This window comes from Squalius cephalus (assembly GCF_949319135.1).
Source record: "Squalius cephalus genome assembly, chromosome: 2".
NCBI classification, from domain to species: domain Eukaryota; kingdom Metazoa; phylum Chordata; class Actinopteri; order Cypriniformes; family Leuciscidae; genus Squalius; species Squalius cephalus.
Window position 1 is genome coordinate 51,624,493 of NC_137123.1, and position 20,584 is coordinate 51,645,076.

General features: G+C 37.0%; 1 long non-coding RNA gene across 1 annotated transcript; it reads left to right on the top strand.

Moving 5' to 3' along the window:
- The first annotated feature begins 4,184 nt into the window (after positions 1-4,184).
- LOC307153493 lies at positions 4,185-5,836 on the top strand. The gene is made up of 5 exons (XR_013820162.1): positions 4,185-4,271; positions 4,463-4,527; positions 4,628-4,689; positions 4,775-4,876; positions 5,760-5,836. It is a non-coding gene; the product is annotated as an uncharacterized lncRNA (long non-coding RNA).
- Positions 5,837-20,584: the final 14,748 nt, after the last annotated feature.

Consider the following 20,584-nt stretch of genomic DNA (forward strand, 5'->3'; position numbering starts at 1 on the left):
AACATGAGGCACTCATAGGTACCTTAGGCCCCTGTGATCAAGCATGTTAGGATTAGGATTAAAATGTTGTGGTTTAGCCTTGCCATAAGGTGGAAAAATGTCTCCTAATATGTCTGCAGAATTTGATGAGCAAAGCTGTTATGCTACCAAATACGTGTCAGCACTGACATGCTCACAAATATAATTCTTGTTATTATATAATTACCAGACTCTGATACAGAGTCCTTTAAGAGTACAATAAAACTTTGATACAGTCATATAATGATTTGCCTATTCTGGTAAATATAGTGTAGCTTTACAGAGGCCATAGGCCTTCAGCCAGAACTTAATCAGAACAGTGTTCATGTTCTCTAGACTGCCAACATACGACCATTGGATCATCTGGTATTTAAGCTGTTTTGTAAAACAATTATCCTGTCAGTCCCTTCAGAGCTCCAAAAGAAAAGCTTCATTTAGGTGACAAGGCCATGTTTCTGTGGCTGAACAATGACTGTCTCTTACCAAACAATGATGTGTGTGTATGTGGGTATAAAATAATAATAAAAATCAATGCCTCATAGTCTCATAAACAGAGTTTTGGTATAAATACACTGAAGGGTGAATGTGTTTGTGTCTTCAGAAAGTATTCATCTGCCATTTTTCCCTGAAAAACACAATATATTATATTTATAAAAATATCAAATGTACATATATAATTTTTATATGATAATATCACTATGGTCTCAAATCATTATTAATAATAATAATACATTACTGTAAGCTGAATGTGTATGTCAACGCTATCTCATGACCAATTCTTCGTACGATTATAGCCACCTTTTACGAATTCGTAAGATTTGTCTAAACCCACTTGAAGGGTAAGTTTAGGGGCGAGGTCAGGGGTAGGTCATTCGTACGAATTCATACGAATTCGGCAACTTGTAAAATACGAATCGAATTTGTACGAGTGAGGTTGTATGAATTCGTACGAATTAGCCACCTCATAAAATTCATACGAATTGCTGTGAGGTCGGGTTGGTATATGTACACAAATATTATATAATATTATTACTATGGTCTCAAATGATCACTAAAAAATAGTACAAAATAAATAAATACTATTACTACTAATACATATTTAATTTAATTTAAATTAAAACAATTTAATAAAATCATTTATAATTTTCATTTATAAAAAAAAAAAAAAAATTTCCCAGTCAATACTTTGTACATAGTCTCTTGCAATCATTTGTTGACAATAAATGTTCACCCATCATGCAGATTTCTGACTGATTGAAACATGTTTTCCTCAAGGTGTTTACTTGTAAAAGACTTTCTTTCCCTGCCAAACAAGCTTTTCATTTCCTCTTGCTGAAAAGAAATGCCAGAACATAATGCTGTCATTCACAACGCTCGATAGAAGGAATGGTGCTACGTGCCCTGTGCCAAACATAGCGCTTTACTTTCAGGCCAAAGACCTTAACTTTTGTCTCTTTAGGCCACAATCTTTTCATCAGAAAGTTTTTAGCTTGGTCACATGACTTCAAGTAAAGCCCTATGTGACTCAATGCTGACTTTTTTTCCCTAGCCACTTTCCCAGAGGCAAATCTGTGAAGTGTTTAAAGATTGCTGATGCCTGGGCAGTTTCTTCTGTTGCAGCCAAATTGCTCAAATTCTATTTGTGTAATAGCTGGTCTCTTGGTCACTTCTCAGACAGTTTGCCTTCTTGTCTCGTTGCTCGTTTTGTTAGAAAGGCCAGACAGTATCTGGCTTCTGTCATTTTCATGCCTTTTTGAGCTCCAAGTAAGACATGTTCTACCTTACAACATCTCAAAGTTTCACAGACAGCTCATCAGTCTTCATGAGGGCATGATGGATCTGATCTACTGCTTTAGTTGTGAGACTCAGGGTGTCATGCATCTATTTTTATATGTGCTGCCCTGGCTCACTCTGTACCATAGGCAAGACGTATGTACTGTAGTATAGATTGTCAGTTCATTTCAAGTTCACACAGGTGTCTTCAAAGAGTAGCAATAGGTGTAGTTCATCACATTAACCAAGCACTTTGACAACTAGAAAGTGTCAGAATAATTTGCCCTCATCTGAAAGCATTGGTAGCTGACTTTTTCATGCCCCACTGCCCTATCAGGCAATGACTTTGCAGTCAGTGTTTGCGCATGAAGGTACCTCATAAAACTGATTTTGGAAAGACTTCTGAGGCAGCGTAATGGTGTAATGATCTACAACAAAATAAGAGCTTTGAAAATAGAAATTCATTTCTTGTTAGAAATGACATCAAAAATGGAAAATGTTGGACAAAAATGTTCATTTACACACAAACTGACCAACAACTGCTACTTTCCATAAAGGACCTTAAAGGCAGGGTCGGCAGTTTTTTTCTAAAAAAAAAAAAAAAATCATTTTTTTTTTTAAACTTTATTTATATACCAATACATAATTAAAATGTAAGTACTCTGAAAAAGAGAGTATAAAAATCGAGTGTCTGTAGTCCTCGCAGGACTGCAATAAACACAGCTACTTATTCCATTCACTCCCACCCCCTCCCTTCTGGGCTCCTTCTAAAGCCACGCCCCCAAAACACATGGACGCGTGATGCCGACCGCTCACACTGTTAGACTTTTCTGTAATTTATACAGTTATTTACTTTAAATCCCCCAGTATTATACTGCTATTTCTCTTCACAGTAAATAACTGTGATTCCCATTGCATCATGGGAATTTTCTGTGACGTCTAACACCACATACAGAGACTTAGGCCGTGTGTCCACCAAAGCGTTTTTTCACGCGGCTGGCGTGTTTTTTCAATTGTTTTCAATGGGAGCGCTGCATTTTTAAAACGCCATGAGCGTAACGAGGCGCTGAGCGTCTTTTTCACGCTGAAGCGCTGAGCGTTCGGCGTTTTTTTACAGGTCGCCGAGAGTTGAAGAATGTTCAACTTTTGGTAAAACGCAGCGCTCATCACTGTCACTTTTTACCCAACCGTCCAATCACAGTGGAGTAGGGGCGGGACTAATACCACACCGACCAACCGCGTTTGCCACATTCTGCTTGTACAACGTACGTCAACAGATGACAACAACAAGCATAATAACGGAACAAAATCATTTAAAACAAGAGCCAGAGAAAATACAATACATTGTATTGACATTTTAATATAGAATCAACACAGAAACAAAGTATTTGTGAAATGAGATACTAGTAACACTTTCGCGGATATTCCGTATCATAACAAGCAAAGTGTCTCAACTGAAAAAAACGCAACTCTGGCAAAACGCTCTCAAGCGCCCACAGCTAGGCGTTTGCAGCAGAGCGCCTAGCGTTTTCAGCTGGCTAAAAACGCTTTGGTGGACACGCGGCCTTACTGTATTTTTAAATTTGCTGTATACTACTGTATTTGTCTAACACCACATACAGAGACTTACTGTATTTTTTAAATTTGCTGTATACTACTGTATTTGACGTAACGGCCTCTCTGGCTGGCACCATTCCATCGTGCTTTTTATTGCCTAATTTTTGCCTTACACCACGTGTCTACAACGCTATAATAGCCAGAGGCTGTCTATATTGGACACATTGAAGCGACCGGGCCGGACCATTAATGCAAAATGTAAACCTGTTTGTCCCTTGCCAGAAATAGCGCGAGCGCTTGGACTCGGAGTAACATTACCGTCCGTACGTCAGAAATATAACGGCGCATCACTATACACTGTCTGGGATTTGTCGTGTCTCGCCGGAGCATCCAGTGTATCACTGGGACTGTCTTTTGCTGGACCGCGCCGTTCGTGTCTGGCCCGGGGAAGAGACGGAATTCACTTCACCGAGAGAGAGACCAGCAAGCAAGGGAAAAAACATTCTGTGTGTGTTGACAGGAATGTGCCCAGTTTAACCTGTTATACTCGTCAACGTGGCGGTAACGAACTTTACCACAGTAAACTGCGCTAACGTTTCATTTTACAGACTTTGCTGTCGAGTTAAAATACGCCAACGAGCAATGCTTAGTTTACATTAACAATAAATTAACTGTGAAATTCTGTTTTGGTTGTAGATAATGTTGGCCTACTGATGAGAAAATAACATTGTATGTTAGCTAATGTTAAGTTTTATTTGGCTAGCTGCCACCTTTCTAGTTTTAGCATTAGTTTGCAAACTATAACATATTATAGTTTTTTTTAATGGAATTTAATATTTACTTCCATTTTTGTATGTGTTTAAAGGCAACTGCAACAAAGCGCCAATTCGCGCCAGTGACTTCTAGCAAGATTCCGGAGATAAGTTAACGTTAGGCCATTTGTGATATATTTTGACATAAGTTTGCTGAAATGATTAGCAATATGTGATAAGTGCTTTGGAGTCACTGGTGCAGACTAGGTAGCATACAATATCTTATAAAATCTCTATAAAATTGGCTAACTTTATATCAAAGTGACCTTTGCATCATGTCTAACTTTATATTTATTACACAGCAAATGAACCAATCAGAAGATGGACCATTTTCTATGTTCAGTCTCACCAGATTAAATGTATCCAGGTAAGCACTGCACTAAAACTCTCACTAATTCATTCATACCAAATCTAGCATTCTAAACAACTTAAGTTTATATTTTTGCATTATTTTGATATTTTATTAGGCAGAAGACTCTCTACCATTGCAGTCCCACCTGAACAGGAAGGTCCTAACATCAGCGCACAGGTGGGTTAACTACTGTAGGAAGGAGAACGGTCATCACTCAGTGATTTCTTGCATGTGTCTTACTCTTACTGTGTATTTGTCTCAGACAGGGACCCCTTCACTGCAGATGAGCTGAAATGGGCTAAAATCATCGATGTCAGTCTTTCTCTCTATGGATCTCAGCATTTTTGGACAGAATTTAGGATTTGTAAGTATTCAAATTTAATCTGGAATAATTTAATTTAGTTCAGTTGAAATGTTTGAATATGCTATTGCCAAAGCTGTTTACAAATATATATTCTTAAATTATTGTAAACATAATAATAAAAATTTACAAAAAGGAGGTTAAAAATATTTTGACACTAATATTTCTCTCTCTCTCTCTCTCATAAATGGACATTACATACACAAATAATCAATAAATTCAATAAATAAATCAGTAAACAAATGCATGAATACATTTATATAAAAAACAATAAATAAATAAATTAAAAAAAAAAACACCTATGTACATTTGTACCAACATTCAGACAAGATGAGAATGATTCTGACTTTAGTTTTGTCCACTGGCTGACTCTCGTAGTTTGTGGCAGGCTGTCACATATTTTGCTGCTGTTGTGATTGAGCTGGAGTTCTCTCCCAGAATATGCTTTCATTTTTCTGAATTTGGTAGTGCCATAAAATTTGGTTCTATTTGTTGGAATCTAGTGAAATAGTCTGATCTAATGCTGTAATAGTGATCACAGTGTATCAGGAAGTGTTCTTCTGTCTCCACCACTTTCTGAGAGCACAGTGAACACAGTCTCTGCTCTCTCGGCTGCCATCTCTGCCTGTGCCATCCTCTCTCTACAGCCAGACTGTGGTCACTCAGCCTGTACTTGGTTAGGGTCTTTCTCATTTTATGCTCTTTCACACAGCTCAGGTATTCTGCTGGTGTATAGTCTCTTTTCAGGTGTAAATAGAGTTCCATCTTCTTTTGTGCTTTAGTAGCATCTTTCCAATAGGTAATGTAATTTTGTTTTTGTAATTTAATAATTTGGTTGGGCCAGATAGTGCTTTCCTTTCCTTCTCTCTCTCTCTCTCTCTTACAGTATATAGTGTTGGAACCGGGCTCTCCTCTGAAGGACTGAGTACATTTGTGTTTGTGGACACGCATACAGATCAGGGAACATTCTGATGTTGTCAGTAAAGTTCTGAACAGGAACCAATCTTTGGAGAAGTTCATTTATTCGCAAAGGTGGACAAAAACATTGTTTTGACTTTTTAAAGATTATTTTGATGATGATTTTTACTCGTAGAAGTAGAAGTAGACTGAGGGGTAGACAGTCAGACATTTATAATAATAAGAAATGTTTCTTGAGAATCAAATAGACTTCAAAAACATTAAGACACTTAAATACTTCTTTTGGCCACCAGTGTACACGAATCCAACAAATTTTTGTAAATAAGTGAAATTATTTTGAAGGTGGGGTTATGTGTCATGTATTGTGAAAAGAACTGTGTTTTGTCCTGTGTTGGACATTTCCTTTTTGACTGCTGAAAAATGTTAGCCTGACTTCGTCATACTCATATTCTAGTCAGAATGTGAGTCTGAGACTGCTCCATAGAGATTTGATTATGGGGCGTGTCTCAACCGAACCAGGGAAAAAAAAAAAACTCTGCACTCAATTGGATAGACCTACAACCAATCAGAGCAACGGAGTAAATGACGCATGTTCTTCATTCATATTTTCAACCAACAAAATGTCGCGGCTCTCTGTTCCTCTTTTAAAATGAATGCGCTGTGGATATCTTCTATAACAGACGCGATGGCGGAATCTACACATGATGTTTCATAAACAAAGTTCGGGAGAAGCACGTACAAATAATCAATCCAATATCAACTTGTCATCAAACAATACCATGTCTAACGTTACCCTATATCAGCATGAGGAAGCATATTCACTCTGTCAACTTACCTAACACTCCTTGACAGTTTTTCAGCATCCCTCCACCACCCCGAATCCTCACTCTTGTCTTGTTCTCTCACAACCAGGAACACGGGGGAGTATGGCTACCGAGCCCACAGCCCTCGGACAGCACGTCATATACGCATTTAGTCTATCTGACTTATTTGTGTGAACTCGTGAAATCTTATAGGCTATAAGCATTTATTCTATCTGACTTATTTGTAAATGTGAACTCGTGAAATCTCAATTCTCCAGCTGCACTCGTCTTTGTTGTAAACTAATTCAAATCAAGCGCTCTTTGGTGACGTACGGTGATTACGTAACCGCAGATCATCTGTCCATCATCGATTAAAGCCCGCCCTGACAATTTGATTGGTCCGAACAATTTTTGTTCGGGCATAAATAGCTCCTCAACGGAGCGAGTCCAGACCGAACTTCCCGACCAAAAAATATTGTGGGCGGGGTTCGGGCTGGCACCCAGGCTAGAAAAATGTATTTATATTCTGCAGTTTTATGAATGTAATGGTTGATATTTCATTATAATACTTGTATAAGCTAAACAACCAATGACTCTACATTCATTTTGTCAAATGCTAACGTTTTGTTTATGATTTTATGTATGATTTTAACAATGTGTGCAGTGAAGGACAGCACATAATGTGTTAATTTAACACGTTTACACATCTTTGTGCTAACCTTTCTGACATATTTACTTTGTTAAAATCATTAACACAATGAATGAGTTAAAATTAACACAAAAAACGTCCCTAAACTCACCCATTAATGTGTAAAAATTTCAGCATTGGCAGACTGTATATTTTGTGATATATATGAAATGTTTTAAATAAAAATATGGTATTTTGTAATCACTTTGTCTAATTGGTTTGTATGTTAGTAGTATTTATGTAGGATAAAAATAAAATTAATTATATATCAAAATTATGAAATCTAATTTAGTACAAATAAAAAATAATTACAGTAGTGTACTAATTAGCTTCGTTTTACAGTAATGCACTGTATTACGCAATTACAGTACCATACTGTAAAACTGAAAACGGTAATGTACTGTAAATCTTAATTACAGTAACAACAGTGTTGCCAGTAAGTTACTGTAAAAAACCCTTGAAAAGTCTAACAGTGCAGCTGCCAGCTGGAGGACGCGTTTACCAGCGCCGAGCGGAGAGGAGCGCAGTGCATGTAGTGACATCATGTCAGAATCACATGTAATAAAATACCTAACTTTATCATTATGAATATAAACAACTAACATGTCTGTTAGTACTCACTATCAAGCTAGCAAATCGATACTGGTTTGTTTAAAATATAAAATACGTTTAAAATATATTGAGTTTGATTCGGTAACAAGCTAGTAACATAAGGCAAAGCTAAAAACAGGTTGCATTGATACACGTTTTCCGATTACCAGTGTATCAGTTACACTGATGAAGGTGAATTTCGTGTAAGATTCATAACATATACTGTGTTTTGCATGTAAGAGCTTCCACGATGAAAGCACTGTTGGCTCTGATGAGGACTAACATTACACTCCGGAGACAAGTACCTTTCTACCTTACTAGTTCCTTGACTGTATATGCAGGTACTGGGAATTTGGACTTCTCTTTCTCTGCCATAATTGTGATTCTTCCTAGTTTCCGTGCCTCTTCCTTTCCTCGAGTCAAACGGGTGCGTGCATGTGGGCAGCTCCTGTAGCAGCAGGGGTGGTAGCCATGGTAGCGAGGGAGAGTGACACTCGCCCAGCCAATCATTTCATTCGTTCCGAATGGAAATAAGTAGCTGTTTATTGCACCCTGAGAGGACTACAGACACTCGATTTTTATATTCTTTTTCAGAATACTTACATTTTAATTATGTATTGGTATATAAAGAAAGTTTAAACAAATTTGGAAAAAAATTTTTTAGAAAAAAAACTGCCTTGTAACGCGCAGCTTTGTATGATGCGTTGATGTAATTTCCACTGAAACAGGAAGCTAAGGCGGGACATATTGAATGGCTCCTCCCCCTTTTCAAATAGCCAATAGCGTTTAGTTTACCTCACAGACTGCGAGTCGTACTTGACAGCTCCATGGAAGCGAATCTGAGCGCTGATGATATGTTGGATTCAATAGTAGAGGTGTGAATAAATTCTAGCCATTTCATTCTTAACCAACGTACAGTTGGAAAACGTAATAACTTTTTTGTTTGAGCGTTTGAGCAACCGAACACACATCTCCAGCCCATATTGCTCTGTGATGTGTCAACGGTCGCTTTAGCCAGGTGGTATTTGTAGCATAGGGGGCGCTACGCTTTACATTCTATAGAGCATTTGATTTTACAGAAGATGTGATGAGAAGCTGAAGTTCGCGGTGATGTCATAAAAATCCCTGATCCATTTTAGCGGAAGTGAGAGACTAAGTTTTGAATGCTTATATCTCCCAAATGCGAATTTTATCATTGTTTTATCATTATTCATAACCTTAAGGCTAACATATTCATACTAAAAGCTAAAAAATGTACATTTTGATTTTAGGGGGCCTTTAGCAGTCACAGAATGGAATGCACAGGAGTGTGGGATATTAAAGGCAGCGAAGGATATTATCTATGCTGTTTTCAAAAATCGATCAGATGAAGGTATCCCAGGAGAGAGGAAGGGATGATAACATTGGATTTAGATGTGCCTTGATGCCTTCCTACCTTGGAATGCATCCTCCGATGGTAGTATTTTTAAGCTTTTGAAAACAACCATGGTCTTTCTTTAAAATGGCATTTGTGATAGTCAATTGTGATTGTTATACAACAGATGTATATGATATTTTTATGTCTATCTCTAAAGTAGTAGTTAAAGTAGTTAAATCGAACCTTCATTTATTTGCTTGTTGTCTAGAGAAATAATAAATAATGTGTTAAGGTGTGCCAAGTTTTCACCATAGCAAAAGTCAAATTTCACACTGAAGATAAAACTGTCCTTATTTTTTTAAGTTAATAAGTGGCTTTTATTGACACGTTTTAGTTTATCTTGTTTTTTTGTTTTGTTTGTAATTAGATCAGATTTATTATTATTATTATTATTATTATTATTATTATTATTATAAAAAGGGATTTTAAGTCCTTGATACACCCCACGTTTCACTTCCTCTCTTTCTGGGAAGATAGCGAAAATGTTTATGCTGTATTCATGAAACAAGGCTAAATATTTGCATCAGGCATATATAAAATTAATGTGAAAGAAAATAATAAATTATTTGAATCCCAAGGTCATTTACACAAACTTGAGAAAATCAAAAAGTGTTTGTTTTATGCCTCGCTCTTGTCTAGTGGTGTTGTTGGCATTTCAGCTGTGTACACAGTAGCCCAAATGTGTGAAAAAAGCCTGGAAGGTGAAATACACTTTTACCCAATAGTTATGATAACATTTCCTTTGGCGTATCTTGGCAAAGATGTGCCTGTGCTTGATTGACAGCTGATATGAGAGCAGTGTGTTGTGGCAGGGAAAATGTTTGACTGACTGTAGCTCAATGCCACTGTTATGTTAATGGGTTGATTTGCTGCCACTGAAGATTTTCCAGAACTTAAGTTCAGCCCTGGAACAGCATTTTTATTTTTAAACTCATAATTGCACATTTCTCATATTTTCATTCAGATTGTATTTGTTCCAATAAAATATGCCTTGGCATTAATATTAATCTATATATAAGACCTTGCCAAAAGTGAAGTTTTCATCTGATTTGCTGTTACCACTGCAGTTAGCAAAAGCATGTGAGCTTTCAGATGTTGGCAATGACTTTACTATTAAAGTCACACATATGTTTGAATATATCTTGGCTTATTTCTCTTGCGTCAAGCACAAAATGCTCGCTTTAGGCCATGTGCAAATGATGCTCTATTCCATTTGTCTTAAGGATCATTGTCATATTCCAGTTACATATCTTCAATTTGCAGACACCCTTAAAGATTTGTCACTTCTGTCCAGAAATCCACAAGAAAGCCATTCCTTGGTGTTGGCTCCAATGCATAATGTTACTTAGAAACCCTATAAACATCTAAAACTGCATTTCAGCAGCACATGCTCAATTTTCACTTACACAAATGACTTTTTATTCTCTAGTTCTTTAGAAGTCCATCTAGAAAAAAATGCCATCAAAGAGTTATTTCAGTCTCCAAAGAATTGTATAGCCATGTCAAGATCCCAGTAAAGTAAAATAATAATAATAATAATAATAATAATAATAATAATAATAATAATAATAATATTAAAAAAAATAATTAAAATTAAATTGTCAATTTAAGTAGGCAATAGGCATGAAGTCAAAATTATATTTTCTAAATGCATGCTTATTTTTTTTTTTTTTATTAGTTTTGACCTTGTAATTTTTAACCAAAATATCTCATAACTCGGCCTTCCGGTGAAACGACAGACCTCTCTAGTGATATGCTTCAATTTGTTTCACTCTGATGTACCTCACAATACGGGAAAAAAGAAGATCTTACTTCTTTTTCACCACTACTTTAAGAATAAATGTATGTGTGTACTGGCTTAATCTCTAAATAAACATATTAAATATTTTGGTAACACTTTATTTCAATAGTCCACTTTAGACATTCTACTAACTATAAGTAACTTTGCATCTACAAGTACAACTACCAGTTATTAGAGTGTTAGACTGTCTGCTTAGTATCTGCTAACACTATTTTGATGTCCCCAAACAGACATTCTACTGACTCTAAGTAACTTTGCAAGTACGAGTCAACTTATTCTACTAACCCGAACCCTAACCAAACAGTCTACGGTGGAACGTCTAAAGTTGTGTATAATAAAGTGTAACACGTATTTTATTAAAAATGTAAAAATGCAGAAAATTTTCTGTGAGGGTTATGTTTAGGGGAGAGGTTAGGGATAGGGGATATAAAATATCATTAGCTCAGTATAAAAACCATGCAACACACCTATTGAAAGTCCACACAATGATAAGTGTATACCATATTTGTGTGTGTATGAATGTTTTTTTCTTCTTTACCTTATAGCCTACTATGAAGGAGTATGACCAGCAAACTTTAGTCCAGTGTTTGCAGAACAACATAGAACTGTAGTTTTGAAGCAATTGTGTGTCATTTTTGAGATTTGAAGGTTAGCAGGGAAGAAATACATCTTTGTGAGAAATAATAGAGCACTCAGTGAGTGAGTCGAGCTGAATAAGCAGCTTATTGGATGGTGATTGGTCTTACCGTAGGTATATGATCACAGCTAGAGATCAGAGTTTCACAAAGCTGAAAGCAGTCGTGAATGGACCAATATTTCCTCTATTCTTTAAACTGGACAATAGATCATTCATTGTAGCTATACAAAGAAATATGGAATTCAATTCAATTTCACTTTATTGTTCCAAAAATTGTCTCTCATCACACAGCGTTTACTGTCTCACTTCAATACACATCCACATCAAGTAATAAAATACAATACAATAAACCCCACTTGACACAAAAACAATAAATACATAACTGGCTGCAGTGCAATGATTTAGTCCTTTCTATTTTTCAGAAATCTAAGGCCTACTTAGACCTCCAATTCTGATTTATTAATTTTACAGACCGATGAACAAAAGAGTTCTGTAATCTGTTCATTCTAGCATATGCTACTCAAAGTCTTCTGTTTGTTGGCAAAAGTTGATGTTCCTCATACAGAATACACAGCAAAATCACCAGTGTCCACACTACAGGGTGTTAAAATAACACTGAAGCAGTGTTGAAGTTTATGAGATAATTAAGATTTGATTAGTTAAGTGATTATTGACCATTAGTGGTGACACCTGATGTTAATAAGCAGAATCACTAAAGGAAAGAGAAACAAGAAGAACAGAAAAAGAGAGACAACAACTACAACTGACTTCCAGCCATTACACATTATTACACTTATTATTAACCAGTATGACTTTATTTCTGTCATGCATACATAAGTTCTTATTGAGAATTAACAGAGGTTTAGATGTTAATGTTTTAATGAATGTTACATATAAAATCTCCATTATGGTGATCATTGTTTGCTTTAGTTGGACTCTTTACTTTTGACTTTTTAACATTCTTTTTTTCTCTGGCTGCTCAATTTGTGTTTGCAAAGCACATTTGTTATGGCAAGAGAAACTTTGACATGGTCATAATGGTTATGTTTTGGTGATGACATAATAGTGGCCTATTTTCACACCTTGAGTGTGGACACTGAGGGGTGTTAATTTAACACTAGGGATTTTGCTGTGAGAAGGGTCAGACATCGAGTTAAACAGAGAGTCAGCTATACCATGCACATTCCATATTGTACAACACTCTATATTTAAAAACAATAGCAAGATCTGTTTGTCTGCTCCAAAGGAACTTAGTCTCCTAAGGAAATAAATACGTTGTTGTACCTTACATAATCTATATGTGCACTGCACTCCATGATAAAGCAGCATCGACAAAGACACCCAAGTATTTATAAGATGACACTCGTTCAATCTGTATATTATGTGTAGTCATTTGTATTTAATATATATATATATATTAAAAATATTTAATATATTTATATATATATACTGTTGAACCAAAATTTTCTAATTTCTAATCATAATTTTCTTTGAGGAATTTACTTATTATAAATGAAAAAAAGACACACACCACTCCACTAATCTATCTGTACAACTCTGATGCATACTGGAATCATCTTCAATCTCCAATAAAGACATGCAACAGCAGAGTATCATCTGGGAACGTATATGTATTTACAATAGCAGCTTTATAATCGTCTGGGGAAAATAGGAAAGGTGAGCTCACACAACCCTGAGGCGCTCCGGAATAAGTGACAATGGGAGTTGAATATTTCTGATTTGCTCTAACTATCTCGGTGTTCTACCTGTCAAAAATATGTAGTACCAATGAATCAGGTAAGGATTAACTTCCATTGGAATAATTTTTGTCAATAGAAACTATGGTTGTATCATATTAAATGCAGAGGTAAAGTCCAAAAAGTCTAAAAACTCATACTCTGAATTGAAACATTTCCTTTCTCAAACCTGTAGAAGAATTTATTCAGTTGATTTGCGACCTCGATCTTTTTCTCTACCACTAAAGATTTCTGTGTGGTTGACAATCCCATACAGTCTCCCTTAACGGTTACTTTTAAAAGCCTTTTTTACATCTTCACCTCTCGTTTTGTCTTCTTTAACTCCTTTTCTATGTGCTTTATTTCTTTTGTATCCTTCTTAAAAGCAATCGTCCTGAAGTTCATCACATGCTTAACATCTTTAGTTATATACATCTTATTATTTGGATAGATGTTTATCTCCTTAGTATTATGGATGATATTTTATATCAAGAAGCCATTAAAAAAACTCCTCTCACACAGTACAATCAAAGCATGCTTTGTTTTTCAATACTAGCAGACGACCAAACTCTGAAACTCTGAACCTGATTTCCTCAGGTTTACTGCTTTTCAGCTTAGATTTTAAAAGTTGGTACAAGATGTACCACATTATGATCTAAATTTGCGATTGGTGATCTTATACTCGACACATATATTCCCATTTACAAAACATTTATTCAGCAAATTACTCTTGTTTGCCCCATAAAGTATTGCTTAAAACATGGTTTTACACTGGTTCTACTATGCTTTACTTATGTTATGTATATACTTCAGTTATGAATCTAAACTATAGTCTAAATTTTTGCTGAATAGTGCTTTAGTTCCAAGGCATCAAAAAAACTAAAAAGTCTTCTCCCATATTTCACTCTTTTTCACAATCAGTCCAGAGAAGCTCTAGGGTCTTTTTATTAGTTCAATGTTGATTACTAATGTCAAATAACCGCCTGTCTTATTTAAATGTCAAAGCATTTTACAATCATGGATGCTTCACAGTCTCCTGTCTGGTCATCTGTTGTCAAATATTGCACTTATGGAACAGAGTGGATCACTGTGTTATTCAAAGACACTATTAGAATTCTGTGGAGTTCTGTTAAAGCTGTAGCTGATATGCATAAGAGATTAGAGCAGGCACTAAGGGCAGACTGCTCTTTTGAACTCTTTATCCTGCTGATAAAGCCTGTTATAATCCCCCAAAGCAATCACAGAGCCTTTCAGCCTCAACAGACCTATGAAGACACACACACTAACTCGTATAACAATGCTGGGATTAATACTGTGCAAGACTGAAAACCACATACCTATTACTTTAACTAAAAACAATACTCCGTTTTCAAATCTCTCTTTCTTTGACAGTTATACACCCATACACTTTCTCTCTTTCATAAGTATTAGACAGAATGCTGTTACTAAAAGCCTTTAGTGACTACAGTGTGGCACTTTTGGTCCTGTGGACTTTTAGAAAATAAATTCTTTAAACACTTTTCACACACTTACTAGTTTCTGTTTTTTCTTCTATAGTTGGTTCTTTGTTGTTTTTTTGTTTTTGTCATGAAAATTCCCATCACAGTGTGATTTCCATTGTCATTTTGTTTCATAGTATTCTGTGATGGAAATGTTGGAAGTGGAAACTGATGAATAATGAATAATCAGATGAAGATGATGAGATGTGGCAGCGTGAATCTAAATGCAGTAAACTGCTTTAATAAACAATTTCAAAATAAAGAAACACATAAGATAAAAACATGAAAGTCAGACATAACTGGAGACTCCCAGAAGCCAGCCAGGATAATGGTGACCCACGGTGGAACCAATAGAGGGAGGAGCCATTATGGAGTCCTGAGCCCGACTGACCCATGTGATGATGTGATCGGTGGAGACCTAGGCGGAGTTCGATGGAACGGTGAAGCTGGAAGGACTATGGTCCCAGGTGGAGCCAAGATAGCGAGGAGCCAAGGTGGAGCCAACTAGTTGACGGCCTAAGGTGAAGCTGTGAGATCAGACTGAGACGCCTGAGGCGGAGCCAGGGGATCCAGACACCAAGGCAGAGCTGAAGACTGGGGACTCGATACATTATAGCATCACTGGGCTGAGTCATACAGTACCAGCATAGCTGACACCGATGAACCGTCTGCCTTGCTGCTGGTTTGCGTCAGTAAGCTCCGTATAGCTTTCTGTTTTGAATCTCTATTTACTATCATTCCTTGTTGTTTATGCTAATGTTATGTCCCAGGACGTTTGGAATTGTTTTACAATTTTAGTGTATGTGTCATTCATTGATTTACTGTGTGTGCTGCCAATGTATCCCACAGCCTGATGGGAGTTGTAGTTTTTGTTGTATGTTCTGTCCAATTTCCTCTGCTCCTCCCTGTCCTAATCTAGGTGATGGGACCTACCAGCTGCTCCTCATCAATGGAAAGACGAGCCAGTATTTAAGCAGAACCGGAGAGAGCGACGTGGAGAGATTTCTTCTCCCAAGAGAAGAAACTCACTATTGAGTGTTGGAGCAGTAGGGAGATGGGTGCCATTTTCTTTTATTCTCATATTCTCCTGTTTTTGTTAGGAAGTAAGGTTAGAGTTATGTTGTTTATTTGTATTTATATTTGTAGGTTAATTCGATTTCCTTCTACCAGGTAATGATCTTTTGTTTGTTGTTTTGGCTTTACCCGCTCCTGAAGAACACGCTTCATTCATTTTTATTTTGGTGTTGTTTGTTTAGAGTTTGTTTTTGCACTGTATTTGTGTTATCACTTGTTTATTGTAAATACATTTATTGGAAATCTTACTTTGTGTATTGTGTGCTGGGACTGAGAACGGTTAACTTCTCTTTGTCACTGTTAACTTTTGCTTTAAAACGTTACTTCCCTTTTGCACCTAGAAAACTAATTGGGAACGTAACACTGAATATACTGTAACTTACTCATCAACATATATTAGATATTGTCTAATATTGCCTATCACATTAATCTGACATTGCTAGCACAACACGCAAGTATCTTGCTAGCCTGTTAACGTGCCATCCGTGCTTGCCGTCTTTTTTTCTTGCGTGCGCTCGCACCTTTTACGAGTCTACCAAACAACTGTGGTAAGTAGGATCAGTCAACAAACATAGTAAGTAATGTCTTCTCCTGTTATTGTCACTTGCACTTCATGTCACATAGTATAACATTCTCTGTCAGCACTTAGGGCTTTACATGTGATAAATGCAGGGAGATAGGCTGACGGAGAAAATTTCAGAACTAGAGACACACATCCAAACTTTAATTGAGGATAGTAAGAATTCAAGGGCTTTAGATGCTGCTTTGGATGAGACTAGTTTTGGCTGTAAAGCTCGTGTAGCAGGGCAACTGGGTGACTGTGAGACGCTGTAGTCACGGGACAAAACACAGCTCTTCCATTCCGATTATAACATTAAACAGGTTCTCCCCACTCAGTGAAACACCCACTGAGAATCCTGCTGAATGTGCCCTTGTTATTGGCGATTATATTACATGGAATGTGAAAAAAGAGACACCAGCCACATAGTTACATGTTTGCCTGACATCAAAGCAAATTTAAAAGTGCTGGCTAATGCTAATTGTAAATTCTCTAAGATTATTATTCACGTCGGCACTAATGTTGAAAAGAGATGGTATTCATCCCTCCTGAGATGGTGCTGCTCTTCTCTCTAGTAATATGGCACATAGTCTTAGAGCTCAAACATGACGAATTGGGGCTCAGGTCAGGAAGCAGACAGACTGGCTAAACCGACCGTCTGTTAGCTGTCTCACGTCACTGAGGTCAGATAAATCACATCACGTAGAGACTCTTTCATCTAGATATCATCATATTGTAACGTCAACGGACTGAAGAAGAAGACGAAGGTAGAGCGAAGATACAAAATACTCAATATTTATTTACATAGGCAAAAACTAGAACAAACACGAAACAGTGTGCAAGTGCACAAACAATTACCGGCAAAAGACAAGTGAAGACCAGGAACTTAAATACACACACAGATGAACAAGACAGGTGATGCAGATGATGATAATAACTGGAACACAGGTGAAGGAGATGATGATAATGATGATGACGAATAGCAGGTGCAGGTGATGATGGAGGATTCTGGGAACTGTAGTGCAGACAGGACGATGGCAGACGGTGAATGTGACACATATAGAGACTGTATCTGTACAAAAAACTCCCAAACCCATTTAAGGGTAAAAATTTAATTGATGTTCAACAAACAAAAAATATATATAATACAGATAAACAAATGATAAAGCTAGGGTTGCTGAATAATTAATCCCTTACTTCAAAAGCACTTATTGTTAATGATATGATTACAGATTATAACATGGATGTGTTGTGTTTGACAGAAAACTGGCTAAAACCAGACGATCACATCACTTTAAATGAGTCCACCCCCCAAGATTACTGTTAAAAAAATTAGCCACATCTGAAAGGAAAAGGGTGTTGCTGTAATCTATAGTAATATCTTTAGAATTACTGGGAAGTCTAGTTTCAAATATAATCTTTTGAAGTGTTGGTGCTTAATGTAACACTATCTAGTGTAAATGATAAATCACGCTTGACATTTGTGCTAGCTACTGTATACAGGCCACCAGGGCACCATACAGACTTTATCAAAGAATTTGCTGATTTTTTTTATCGGAGTTAGTACTGGCTGCAGAAAAAGTCCTAATTGTTGGTGATTTTAATATAAATGTAGATCACGAAAAAGACGCATTGGGATTGCCATTTAGAGACATTCTGAAATATTGGAGTTAGACACGTGTCAGGACCCACTCATTGTCATAATCATAATTTAGATCTAATATTGTCACATGGAATCAATGTTGATGCCGTTGAAATTCTGCAGCAGAGCGATGACATCTCAGATCATTATCTAGTCTTGTGTAAACTCCATTTAGCCAAGGTTGCAAAACCGACTCAGTGTTACAAATACGTTAGAACTATCACTTCTGCCACTAAAGATTGCTTTATTAATACTTTTCCTGATCAGTTTCATCTCCTCAGCATCCCATATAACTTAGAAGAACTCGATATTGTGACAGAAACTTTTGACTCTCTCTTTTCCAGCACTTTAGACTAGATGAACCGATACCATTTTTTCAGAACTGATCTGATACCAAAAATTCTGAGTATCTACCGATCCGATACCAGCGCAGGTTTTTTTTTTTTTTTTTTTTTTTATCAAGTAGAATTTCTATAACTCTGTGTGTTAAACTGATAATCACACTTTTGTGTGTTAAACACAATCTACTTAATACAGACAAATTCATTGTAAAGAAAAACAACAAATCAAAAAAATATGATCATAATCTATGACAAAAATGCTATTATAAACTAGATTAGTCAAGTCACATTTATTTATATAGTGCTTTTTATAATACAGATTGTTGAGTGAGCACAGCACTGGCCACTCCCCCTCTCACACTGCACACTGAATGAGCACAGCACTGGCCACTCCCCCTCTCACACTGCACACTTAGTGAGCACAGTGCAGGACCAGAGGCCACTCCCCCTCTCACACTGACTCTGAGTGAGCACAGCGCAGGACCAGTGACAGAGAGGGTCGAAGAAAACAGCGGAGCTTAAGTAGCATTTTCTTGGAGTTCACTGTGTAGCCTGCTCCCTGAATCGTCGTGCTTATTCATTTGTGGATGTTAACTGAAACTGTAAGTCAGCTACACTGTTTATTTCTGAATATTATATTTTATTCTGGTGCGCTTAACATTATCGCTACTGTGTAATAGTAGCCTATGCTATTCACCAACTAAACATATCCTATTCAATGCGTTCACAGTCTCTTTCACGGCCATCATTTGTAGTAGCCTATTCACAAACTGTTTGCTCAAGCGTAGCGTTTTCTCGGAGTTCACTGTGTAGCCTGCTCCCTCAATCTTGTAGTTCAATTTTTCATATTTATTATATGTCATTATGTCAGTGTCAGTATTTGCTTTCTACCATGCACAAATGAAAATGTCACTGAACTTTGGCTGTGTAATTGTAACAATGAGCACTCAAACACACCGAACCAACAATTACTAAAAACACACACAAAAACTGATTTTGCATGGGCACTTTGCACTAGTTAAATTAAATGACCTATAATGCTGCCTGAATCATAATCATACACTGTTTGTTCGTTGGCCAGAGAAGAACTGGCCCCCCGACTGAGCCTGGTTTCTCCCAAGGTTTTTTCTCCATTCTGCCCTGATGGAGTTTTGGTTCCTTGCCACTGTCGCCTTTTTCCCTTTGTCGCCTTTTTTCACCTTTGTTGTCATTGGCTTTTGGTTTGCTTAATTGGGGACATTTAATTTAATATTCAACAATAATATTGATTTGCCTGCATTGGCACCGTTATATGAGAACTGAACTGAGCTGGACGATGACATCACGGTTTTCTCCAGAACAGATATGCAGATATATATACATTTTTTACTTTTTTTTACAACAAAAATGAAACATCACTGAACTTACTTAAGCTGGACTGTGACACTATTTTCTTCTGGAAACAAACTTTTTTGCATTATTTTCCTGTTATCTCTGTAAAGCTGCTTTGAAACAATCTGTATTGTAAAAAGTGCTATATAAATAAATGTGACTTGACTGACTTGGAGGAGGGAATAGGAGGCTGGGCGGTACCATCAGGGTCAAAGAAGACTTGGAGCTGGGCAGGACCAGCAGTGACGATGAATACTTAGGGCTGGACGGAACCAGCAGAGAAGGAAGGTCATGGGCATCAAAAAATTATCAGAAAATTGTATATCCAGATTCGGTATACTGACTTCTGATGCAGGAGGATGGCGGGATCTACACACTTCATCATCCAGCTTCACTAGTAAGTTACTCCCACAGGAACAGATTTAAAAACCAGCTGACACACCTGCTCAGATGGGACGGCAGGCTTTGTTTCCGGGATAGATGAGGCTGCATGCTCTTACACCGTTGTGGGCATTGGTTCAGGCACTGGGTCCATGGTGGGCATTTGCTGGTTCTCTTAGTCTGTGGTGGGCTCAGGCTTTCTTCCATGGTGGGCATCAATCAATCGATCAATAAGGGGAAAGCATACTCAAGG